Here is a 13,148-nt window from a genome sequence, read left to right on the forward strand (position 1 = left end):
TTTAGCATTAGCATGGCCCAGAGATGAAAGGATATATCATGAAAAGAGGTAGGTAGTGCACACAGTCAGGAATCAGTAGAAAGTGGCTGAGGGTAGATCTGGAGGGTTCAGCATATGGCTTGATAGAGGAGAGTTTATTGATATAGGAACACTCTCCAGTGATTTAGGATTTAACTGCCCCTGCAAGGATGCCTTAAGTTAATCCGAGTATTCTTTTGGAGTTGGTCCTTGAAGCTTAGAGACAATAATGGTTTACAAATAAATGAAGGAGAGGTGCCAGATGGCTTTAACAGATCAGGATGAAAGGATTTCCGAACAGCTGAGACTCACAATTATTAGGGGTAAAGTGGATACAAATTATCAGAGGTGAAGTGAACAGGCAGTAATTCCAGAAAGGCGACCAGAGATCTTGGTGATAGCATTTCAAAGGACAGTCAATGAGGATAATTTTTATTTATATAACTTTTTTAAAGATTAAGAAGGGAGGCACGAAGAAGGCTAATGACAGCTACCACAATGGAAAAATCACTCCCTAAACCAGTTGTTGGAGGAATAGTCTATTGAAGGAAACAAACATCATGAATGTTTTAGACAGGAACATTTAATGCTACAGTAATAACATCTAATAGCCATTTCTTCCCCAAGCAGCATACAGCTGTTTATAAAAATAACCTTTTTTTTGAGGGGGAAAAAATATCTGGATGTTGATACAGCCTTGGATGCAGGATCTGAATTACCACTGGTTAAAAAAAGAAAGAGGGTAGCCCCCCTTTCAGAGTGTACATGTGCAGAAGGCACATAATAATTAGACTCTTGACCCAAATAAGTCCTAACTCAGTTTCTGAGTACATAATGACTGGGCCATTTCCCAAGCATCAGAGAACGTAATCTCCATGGATATACTTTAGCATCAGTCAGAACCAACATCGTGTTTCCTCACCTGTGGATGAAGAGCTATTATGCTACAAAAGGCCAGGATACAAGCTTGTAAAACTGTCTGCGTCCCTCATTTATAGAAAATCAAAAGTATTAGCACACCCTAGATGAAGGGGCACAGATGAAGCCGCCCTCGGAAACTTAAAGGACACAGCAGTGGTGGTGCTCACTACATCCCTACTTAATTCACTGCTATATACAACATTTTTAAAGGCGGCTCTTGACAGATGATGGTAATCTTTTATAAATACAACGAAGTGTTAGATCCACTAACAGTCTCTGGGTTGGAGTCGTATCTTTTCTAGAAGAAATCACCATTCTCTACTTGCCCTTGGTATATAGCTATTGATCTGCAAAAACTATAATTTTCATGCACCTACCAGGATGGGGGAACCAGATGCTGTTGGCATTCACCTGGAAAGACAGCAGTACACTTTTACAGTCTTGTCTCAGGGCTCTGTTAATCCCTTGCTCTGTCTCAGCGTAGATTGAAAGGACCTTGACCATCTGGACACACTGCCATGCATGACACTATTCCACTAGACCAGAGTTCAGCAAACTTCTACTGTAAGGGTCAAGTAAGAGACATTTTAGGCTTTGCAGACCATACAATCTTTGTCACAACTGCTAAACTCTGCCATTGAGCAGAGACATTATGTAAATTAATGGGTGTGACGGTATCCAGATAAAACTTTATAAATAAAACTTTATAGCTGTGCACTACACTGATAACATCATGCTTATTGGACCTGGAGATTATGAAGTGGTAAGCACTCTGGAAATGCTGGAAAAGCCCTTAGGTATCAGAGGGATGTTAAATCCTAAAAAGTTTAGGTTAACTGATATATCTGTGATGTTTTTAGAGGTCTGAGAGCTTGGGTAATACTGAGACATTTCTTCCAGAAATAAATTCCAGAATATTTCACCTTGTGCTTTCTACCACTGAGAAACTATCTCTAAGGAATTGAGTGCCTTAATGTTGACCCAGCTCCTGCGTGCCAGTTGGTTTATGATCTGGTGGGCAGGAAGGCGGAATTATTAGTTTCCTGCAAACATCCAGCAGTTCTCCTTTCCTCTGATGGTCACAAGGATGCCTTGTCTTGCTTAGCACGGTGCACGTCATAGCACCCTGGCACTGAATGGAATCTAGGGAGCATGCAAACAATGTCTTGGTTCGTAGCTATGAAACTCTGGTCTACAAATTTTAAATGACTGTCTCAGGCCACAGGTCCACTTGGAGGAAGAACTAGGGCCAGAACTTAGGTCCACTGAAATTCATCTCAGGCTATTTGTCACATAATCTGACTGCCTCTCAACAAATATGCACTTTATAAATATAGCATTAAAATTATAGCAACAAAACATAGGCTTATTTCAAGGAAACCATAGCGTGAGTACATTAGACCCTAAGGGGACAGAGAACCTTAGCACTAATTTCAAATTGTATTTTCTGGTGTTCAAGGCCAGCAGTATTATATCTCACAAATATAAGATTGTGCCTGTTGGTAATAAAGTGAATTAAAGTGGGCTTACAAAGAAGGAGACAAAAAAAAAAAAAAAAAAGGACCATTTCATAAAGAAGCTCATGTTTATTTGGAGAAACCAGCATGCAAAGAAGCCAGTAAGTTACACACCATGGCACTGGCTACAGTGGAGTTTCAGGGACAGCATGAGGCAAACACAAGTGAGCAGGCAGTGGAATCTCTGTGAAGGACCTGCAAAGGCACTGAAGGGCATTGAGTCCATTTGTAAAGGCTATGAGATGACTGAGGATATCTTGGAGGACGGGAGAGAAAGGAAGTGAAGCACAGGTGTGGGAAGGTAGGTGGGAACTGGCAAAAGTGAAGAATCTTGTGTGTAGATGAATGCCAGGGAAGAAAAGAAGCAGGAGAACCTTGGGGCTGCCTGTTAAGGTGAGAGGAAGAGATTCATACCAGAGCCACAGCTCCAAAGCTTATGCTAAAACTTGGATACGTACAAATAGACGTCTTGTTAAAGCCCAGTTCTGATAATATTTCACTCTGGCTTTAAAATTTGTATTAGCTCTTCCATATCTCCTGGATAAGACCCAGCTTCTGAGGACTGACAGTTCTTAGGAGCCTCCATTTCCTGTCACTGTACAAGATTCTAATAAAAAAAATTTCTCTTTATCCTATGTATTTCCACTCTTCCTCCCAATCACCTTCCTCTAACATTTTCGTCATAGCTTTTATACAAGTGATGCTTGTCTCTCCTTCATTGCCCACAAGACTCAACCCAATCGCTCTTTACCATATATTTCAAATGTCACTTCATTTATAAGTCCTTTCTACCAGATATGGGTGTTTTTCCCTCCTCTGAGCTCCTCCAAATGTAGCTGTACCTCATGTGTGTGTGCTTGTGTATATGTGTTTAGACTTAATTTTCCCACTAAACCCTTCACTTCTCAAAAGGAAGGATTCATGTAAGTCTTAACTCTGCATCTACCGTAGCAGCTCACGAGCAGATTGTCCAAGTCTTGTGACTCCTGGATGATGATTCGTCTTCCCCTAAGCAATAGAGTTGAGGCTTTAAATGCAACTCATTAGGGAGAGGCACCATTTTCAATTCAGTGCATGGGAAGGAAAGCACGATGTCTTCACTTTTTTTCTAGAAACAGATAAAAGAGGGAGAGATGACAATGCATTTGTTTCTTATGAGATTAACACAACTGTGTTATGAACAGCAATTGTGATATCAACAGCTAACATTAACATACTCCTTTCCCACTCTTAGGACCTACATAGTGTCATACACTACCTCATATGGAGTCCCACAGTGACCTAGATATACAAGAGTTTTATTATAATTTCCAAATATAGAAATAGTATCTCAAATGTGCCAAATGGTTTGTCCAGAGATAGAATCATTCTTCATCAGGACTCTAACCCAAATCCTCTGACTTCAATATACTAAGACAAACTGCCTCTCCACAAAAGACAAATAAAACTACTTAACCAAAGCATTTCAGGTTATTTTTCCTTTTATACTGGATGCAAAAACAACTAGTTAAGGTCAAATTTGTATATCTTTTTTCCAATTTTTAAAGAGGAATCTTTCATTCAGAAGGTTAAAAGTCTTGATAATAATAACTTACTTTTAAGGAGCTATTCTATATTGTGCATAATTTCCTAAGCATTGCTCCTAGATGATAATAATCTTCATTTTATAGATAAAAGGACTAAGGTGCAGGGAAGCCAAGTAACTTGTCCATAGCTTCAAAGCTAATAGATACCAGATCTGCAACTCCAGTCAAGTTTTCTGACTCTAATCTTATACTAATTCCAAAACATTCCACTGCCTGAAAGGAGATAAAGAATGCATAGAAAAAGAACAAGAGAAAAAGAAATGAGAAAGGTGTGTAGATGGTACTAATTACAAACATCAACTTCTTCTCAATTTTCTAAGATCTGAAGATTCTCAGTGAGCAAATTCTTTCCTGGAAGTAACATATGTACTGAGAGAGACTTTCAAATTTTTTAGGACACAGGGGGACTATTTAGAACAATACTCAGTAGACAGAACATTTATGATTTCCCCATCAGGAACAAAAATGATTCTTTAGAAAACACCAACTGAAACATTGATGTCAACATCAAACTTCTAGAAATTCTCCCCTGAGTAGATTCTTATATTATTTCTATTGCATTCTTCTTACTGGGACATCTAGAGTTATTCACAAATTCATTACCTCTCAATAACAAACGATACTACCATACAAATACTTTAGTGAAGGTCTTTCAGGATCATGTAATTCCTTTAGGGGGTGTATGGGGAAACCCTCTGTCTACTTGATTTACAAAATGCAGATGGTTAGTCATACTTGAATTGTTATCGATGCCTTCTGACATCTTTCTCAGCACCCTTAAAGAGAGTGGCATAATTCTTTAAGACATAATATTACGTTTAGGAATTGCTCTAAAAGATCATCAATCTTTTGTGCATGACTCTTAGCACTCAGCTAGTGTTAAATAAACCATGACTGGAAATGAAATTCAAAATACTTTGAGTGATTTCTGCAAAATACTCTCCATTTGCCAATTATGTCCCACCATATTTCATTTTATCAGTTATTCATTACTTCTGGGCTAAAAATACAGCTATGACAAATAGTGTATCTCAGAGGAAGTTTCATGATTTTCCAAAGAAATATGATCAATATGTTTCAGCCCCGCCATCGTTTATTTTTTGCTCTTGGTGAAAATAATATTGTGAGTGATGATGATGGCAACTTTATTTGCAGTCACTGATGAATTTGGCTTTTAGGAATATAAATATAACTAAAAGAAATATCAAAACAAAATGACATGGTTATCAAAAAGATGTCTGCTAAACACAGCATGGACTTTCACCAAGAGGAAATGAAATCAGTGAAGAAGTCTCTCCTTTTTATATAATTTGGAATAAAGAAAATAAATTCAAAATTCAAGAAGAGACACCCCACTTCCCACCACCCACCTTCTAGAAATAGATTGAAAAATACCTAAGCTTTGAACTTTAAATCATCTGCTTATTTAATGAAAAGGAATGTCACGATACATGGAGAAGGGAATAAAACTTGTCATATATTCTGATCTCAGGCCTTCTCGGATGCTGCACATCTTGAAGTAAATTGATTAACCTCTCTGACTCTTAATTTCTTAAGTATTTTTAAGCAGTGTATCAAGTATCAAATAAGAGAAAACCTAAAAAAAATTTTTTAACTATTATGAGCTTGCCAAACATGAAGAATCACTCATTATATTCCCTAGAGAAAAAGAGTTTTCAGTACTAAAGTAAGGTTAAAATTAAAATCGTGTATTATTCACATATATAAGCTATAAAACTATATAAACACAAAAGCGTGAATATAGTTTATAGAGTAAAAAGCCTGCTTATGAATTAATAGACTTATGAAATTAATTAACAACAATATATATGGCCTTGCATCACCATTATAAGCAATCTGCTGTAACTAACAACTGCAGTTTGAGGTATTCAACAACATTGTGAAATTCATCCCCACATCTTCCAACCTGCTGTGTTTCTGTCACACTTCCAGCAGCTTTCCTGGCATTCAAACCTGCAAGCCACTTGAAGTCGCAGATTCTTTATCTCCCCCAGGTATGGCTATATCAGTCTCTTTTTTTAATTCATCATATATATATATATATGTGTGTGTATATATATTTATATTTATTGATTGATTGAAGTATAGTCAGTTTACAATGTTGTGTCAATTTCTGGTGTACAGCACACTTCAATCACATAGAATATACATATATTCATTTTCATATTCTTTTTCACCATAAGTTACTACAAGATATTGAATATAGTTTCCTGTGCTGTACAGTATGAATTTGTTGTTTATCCATTTTATATATATATTAGTATCTGCAAATCTCAATCCCAGTTCCTTTATCCTTCAGAGAAGAACAAGAACTTTTCTATTAGACTCTAAGCTTTCCAAGCTTGCAGAAGAAGGGCATGCGTTCCCAGGGTGGTGACGGGGGGAGGACGACGCAAGTGGAAAGGTGAAAGAGAGAATCCAGTCAAACATCGTAGGATGCAAAGGTGGGATGCTGGCGGACCAGTCAGACTAGAGAGAAGAGGTGGTGTGCGCATCGTGGGAGAGGACGCTGGGATGGGGATGAGGTGAGACCAGAGCCAGAGGATACTGAATGCTCTTCTAAGAAAACTACACGGTGCCGCTAATAGTGGGGACATTTTGGAGCAAAGTAGGGAGACTTTTGCTTGAGGAATCTGACTCAGGCCTGAGGTACAAGTTAGAATGAAGCAGGAAGATACATAAAGAGAAAGCAGGGGGGAAAAGCTGTGTAAGAAAGCGTGTTGTCCTGCAGTACCTTTCTTGACAAGTGCTCAGTCTCCTTCCCTATATACTTCAGCTGAGTAATATGAACTCTTCTCTCCCCATGCTAAGCTTCTTACCTTTAGCCACATGGTCTAAAAGAATAAACTTGAATTTTAGGACCTAATAAAACCATGTGCAAATGCCAGCTCTACAAAACACTGTGCACACCCAGAAATGTTCCTGTTTATTCTGGGCCTGTTTCTTGTCTTATAAAAAGGGAATCATAATAGCTGCTCTGCAGGGCGGTTGTGAGGATTACAGGCAAGATGTGAAACTTGTACGGAACTCAGTAGGCCCTCAGGAAATTCCGGTTCCTATCATCTTTATTTCTTTACCTTGCCTTAGTGTAGCCTTTTGCTACAGAGGTGGAAATAGGTCCATCGAAAAAACAGCGTCTGGCCCTAGAAGCCTCAGTGAGCTAAGGAGATGGACTGCATGGTTGCCAGCATTAGGCTGACGCTGGCATCTCTACTGTTCCATCACCTCCTTCCTGTCTCCTCAGTGCGTTACAGCCCTTGTGCTGATGCGAAAATGCTCAGGTAAGCAACTCTCTGGTGCTTCTCTTCCACCAGCACTGCCAGCAAAACCTTCAGGCCGTATGCCTTTATCCCAGCCAGCATCATCAGCTTGTATCGACCGTGTTCATACGTGTGGGTAATTCATTGTGTGTCATAATCATCATACCACATATTAAATCTTATTTTCTGTTTCAGTTACTTAACTTTGAAGCCAACCTGCATTTACAGGCTACTTCGAAGCATTTACGAGCATCATTATAATACTTACATGTATCTCATCATGTATATTCTTCATTCTAATGTTGCTCATTTGGCTCTTTGCTTACTATTCAATCTTATAAATAACACAGTGATTAAGAATATCTGGGCAGAATCATTTTATTAGGTATAGGAAGATTTCCTTAACGTAGGTTTCCTAAATGATAATGGCAACTACGCAAATGGCCAGCATTCATTAGGTCCGTACTGAGCACTTCACATGCATTACTCGAAGGAATACACCTGACAGTCCTGTGAGATTATGTTATTACTGTCATTTTTAACAGATTAGAAAATGATCTTCAGAGAGGACTGCTTTCCTGCCAGCTAGTACATGGAAGAGCCAGAACTGGGCCCAGGTCTGCCAGAGCTCAGGGTGCACGTGGAAGCAGCATCTCAAAGGTGCTGCTTTCATGCACATCAAAAGCGTGAAAATACAACGACCTTCAAAAAAATCGAAAAAAATTAAAAGTTTCTATGAAACTTACCCTTCTTGCTTTCAGAATGTTCTCAGTGGAACTCCCCCTCAGGACTCTAGCCAAGTGGAAGGGGCCTCCGAGCTTTAGTTTTTAACCGGAAATACCTAACATTGAGGATGCAAGGCTCTGTGGCAAACCACCAGTGTGAGGGTCTCAGAGACGTGAAAATGTTGCCGCCTCCCTAGCAGTCATTAGATGTTTAAATAAACCACTGTATGGGTGTCACCAGCTGGAGGAAAGTTCTACTGAGACAATGTAAGCACTCTGGGGACAAAAACGGATTTCAAAAAATCACAAGTTAACGGATGACAGAGAAAATGAACAATGCTGCTGGCACCACTTATCCAAGTGCTGCTGACAAAGACAGTTGGTTTAATAGGAAACTAATAACATGTTCACTTGGAAATTCACTTTATAAATGGAAGTCATATACAAGCACTTACATTTGGTCAGTGCAGATAATATCTAGGGCTTAAGGAGACAAAAGTCCCTGCCAACTAGAGGAAGAGACGGGACTTGCACCTACAATGCAGCAACGAATGATTGAATAAAAGAGAGAACTGAGCATGTAGAATAATTACCCATGTGCAGTGGCTACACTCACAGCCTGACAAGGCAAAGCACCCAAATACACAGAGAATGCGGGTCTTGCTTTTTTTCCCTGGCATGTAACCCGCGCCATCTGAAGTACTGAGCAAGCAGGGACAACTCTATACGTGGATAGCAGGGGAATGTGAAGATTTATTTTTAAGGAAATTATAGAAAATAAGACAGAATAGAAAGTACACACTGGGTCATTTTCCCTGTGAACAAATTGACTAGACGAGAGTAGGAAAGCTGGTATCAGAGAGAAGAGAAAGTCCACACATTTCAATAGAAGAATGAGAATATGAACATAGATGCAGGCAGGCCAGAATCTCCCTCGTGCGAAGACAAAATCCTGCTTAAATGATCGGCTTCATGCAGTAGCAGTAGCTCTGGTCATCCGTTACCCTTGTGTGTGGGCACAGGGGATGCTGAAATTTTTAGAAGGGAAAGAAATATGTGAAGTAGTTTTCTGAGAGAGGAGAAAATATGCTTGTTTAGAAAGTCTGGTTCTTACTTAGAAAAAGATGGTTGTTACAGATTGGGGCACTTAAAACAGATATCTTAGAGACTGAGCAGTCACGGATGGGACAAGATCTAGCGTACGTCTCTGGGAGTGGGTACCAGAAAACGGGAGCAGGGAGGGACAAGGTGATTGGAGGGGGAGCGTTAGGAACACGACAGTGGAGGGTACTGGATAATGTCATCACAGTGGTGGTGAAGACCCCCAGCAGTGTCAACAGGACTTAGGGGTAGCGAGGAAGACTGTGCAGCAAGATCTTAAAGACATCGACGGAGAAGGGCTACTGACTGGTGAGCAGCTGATGACAGCCATAAAGGAGAAGGAAGCAACGGGTGATCAGACTGAATGACACATACTTAAAAGGAGGTTTTCGATCTGTATGTAGCTAGTGGAATAAATAGTTCAGAAGTTGCAATGAGGAGCAAGCAGAAGACTTACCCCACTACAAAAGCTACCTAAAGCTGGTGGCAAACAAAAGAGCATTTTTCTCTGCGTCTCACAAGCCACACACCCACAAGCATGTGCTTGTGCGTGTGTATGTTCTAACATATGTTGCATATAGCTAGTCTTATACACAATTAAATAAATGCATATATGCTCAGATAATTAAATAGATTTATATCATTTCAATCGTTCTTTTTAACACAAGGGGTTAATTTACTACATCCAGTATAGAAAAGTATACTATTTCAATATTTATAATAAGTAAATTGCTTATCCATGTTTAGTTTTATATATGTATCCATATACATGTGTGTGCATTGAATGTCTGCATTTGTTCACACACTTGTTTAATTTGCCCTGCTAATTTATGCATTTTCAAAACTATGTTTGGACAGTTCAAGAAGACAGTGCTGTGACTCTATTAAAACATTACTTTTAGAAATGGACGTGCAGTGGCCTGGAGAAGAAAGGGGTGGAGGGATGGTCTGGGAGACTGGGAGGCATGAGACAGTACTGCTGACACCACTGCCTGCCTTTTCAACATGCCTTCTTTCCTTGCTACCCAGTCCCAGTGCTTAAGTATCAAGCAAGGTTTGGCTTCAGGGGAGTTTGGCTTTCTTGCCTTATCAGAGTGTGAATCTTGATGGGGTTAGAACAACCCTGCTATTTCCCAGCCATAGCCAATGACTAGGAGTCACATGACTTCAGCACGCAACAGCACCAGGGAAAGGCTGCTGAGAGCTTCACTTCTGAGAATGGTTTCCTCTCTTGGGGAAAAAAAAAATGAGCTATTTAAGAAGATGGGGATGGGGCTATGCTGTCCCATTTTTGCTTCCAGATGTGATGACCGGAACCATGGTAGCCACATTGGGACCATGGGTGGATTCTGCCAGGAGAATAAGCAAGAATATAAAAATTAAAGACAGCTAAAGAAGTGAGTTTTGGCCTCAACATGAGGTTCAAACTTAGAATAATAGCAACCAAGAAAACAAATTTTTAATAAATTACGTATCATAATTATTTTCAACTGGCTGGACTTTCTCTTCTCCCTAGCATATGTTATCTATTAGTACTGGATACAATCAGTTGTCCCTAATTAAGAGGTAATAAGTTTGGAAGAAAACTGATATCTTTAAGCTAGGCATTAGGTTGTTGTTCGTGTTTAATAAAAACCCATCATTCTGGGGTGAATGGTATTCTCAAACATTTACACTAGTTGCAGCAAATAAAAACATAAACAAAAAAGAACTACCCAGAATAATAAGAATGCCTGATGTGTGGATAATGTTTTCCACTCACGAAGCACTTGTCAAATCATTTGCTCTGACTTAGAAGCCAGTCTTCTATCTCCTCAGCTAGTGCTCCTCCTACCACTGCCTCTGCCCGCGTAAATCTCACCATCTCAGGAGACACACAGATTGATGGAGCATGCAAATTTCTCTTTTCCTTCTGTTTGACTACAAACCATTTTTTTCTTGCAGAAGCAGGTGGGAAGAAAACTAAGTGTAAATAATAACAACACTTTCATTCTGTGAAACCATTGAGAATTGTGAATCTGTCTCCAGGAGATGATGAAGGATGAAGCAGTGATATAGAGTGCAGGGGCCTCGCAAAGTGTCTCACCCGTTGCCTTGTAGACAGGTAACACATCATCCCTGGATTCAGGGCAATGGCTGATGTGCCGGATCAAATTTATATCGACAGTGGCAGCAGAGCAGAGCCGAAAAGAGAGGGAGGGAGGAAGAAAGAAAGGAAATTTTAAAATTCAATCTTACCACAGTGAGGTAAGATTTATATCATTTTATACATATACATACTAATATATTAATTGCATGTAAAATTCTTATTACTATCTCCCCTATGGTATCTTACTTAAAAGTCCACGTCATTCTTGTTGGTACAGAAGACTAACAGAGAGATCCAGAGAGATATTTTTGAAGCAACGAGTGAACGTGAGATGTGCAAAGTGCTTTAAAGACTGTCTAAAGCATCTCTTTCACAGATGAACATCTCAGAGATACATATACTATCACACGTCCAGAGTGACATGGATAGTCGCAAAGTCGGGGCTGGAACCACACTGAGTTCAGAGCGTTAGCTAAAAATGCAAACCTTCATTCAGCATGCTCGTGTCTACTCGGGCTCTCCACACTCAGGTGGGTCACACATCTAGCAGTGGCCACATGAAAACGTAACCCAGAATGAAAGAGACTTAGGAGTCTGAAGAAAAAAAAATTAACAGGTGGAATTTAAGTTATAAAGCCATAAAATGTTCATGAAATGCTGACTTCTCATGTTGGTTTCTTGGAAGGTTTCAGGTAGGCAGAGAACTGAGGGTCTTCCCGTGTACGGGAAATGATACGGACGCGTGAACACTAGTTTGGGTGGAAGACGGCCTCTTTCCCCAATATTTGGTGCACACCATGTTCCCCTTCCCCTTTCCTCATCTACCCTCTGAATTGTCACCTCATACAGTTAAAAAAATGTCCCTTGGAGTCACAAAGACTTGAATTTAAGTCTCAGCTCCTGTTCTCTTGTGAAATGTGGAAAAATGCTGTCAATTTTCTGGCCTTTAATTTGCTCCTCAAAACTGGCAATTGCACAGACCATGAGATAGCTCTGTACTAAATGTGAGCAACTATAAAGACCCTAAAACCCTAGTTCAGTTCATAGAATGTAATACATGTGCAAAAATATCACTTTCCCTTCCCCTCCTCCTCATTTTTGTGTCATTTATTATTCCGTTCTTTATCTTGTAGGTGTTTTCACAGACACTGTCCCACTGTCTTACATTAAAAGGTCCTTAAGGGTAGGAATCAAGTCATGTTGATTATTGTGTCATCAGTCATTTTAAGAAAAAAAAAAAACAATTTCTCTGTGTGTCTAGTGGCAGTTCAAGTCTGAAATCCATCAGGGAATCTTTGGGAGATGAAACGGTAGCCCATAAGTGGGATTTCTTCTTCATCAGAGAAGCCTCAGTTTTGTTCTTAAGGCTTTCCAACTGATTCAATCAGGCACACACAGAATGCTGAGAATAATATTAACTTAAAGTTTACTGATTGTAGACTTTAATCACATTTACAAAATATCTTCACGGCACACCTAGGTTACTGTTTGACTGAATAATTGGGAACCATAGCCTAGGCATGTTGACACAGAAGACTGACCACCACAACAAACTTAGTATCTTAACAGAGGAGGTCTTGATCACTTAATAAGAATAATTCATTTTTGTGTTGCATTATATAATGTTCAAAGAGCTTTCAATGCATCATTTTATTGAAGGCAAGGCAAATATTGCTGATCCCATTTACTACAGAGAATACTGAGGCTAATGATACCTGAATCAGTGCTCGAATCTGATTGTTGTTAAGTAGGGTCCGAGCCCATAACCCAGGTCCTTAAACTCTGATCAGCAAAAGGATGCGGCCTTGCTTCATACAAAGCCGCTTGCCTCTGTGGTGGCATTCTATTTCTAATGGAAAAAAGTTGTTCTAACTCTCTTCCTTACAGCCAGAATAGAGTCCACATCCTGA

This window comes from Camelus ferus, chromosome 2 (genome assembly GCF_009834535.1).
Source record: "Camelus ferus isolate YT-003-E chromosome 2, BCGSAC_Cfer_1.0, whole genome shotgun sequence".
Taxonomy (NCBI): Eukaryota; Metazoa; Chordata; class Mammalia; order Artiodactyla; family Camelidae; genus Camelus; species Camelus ferus.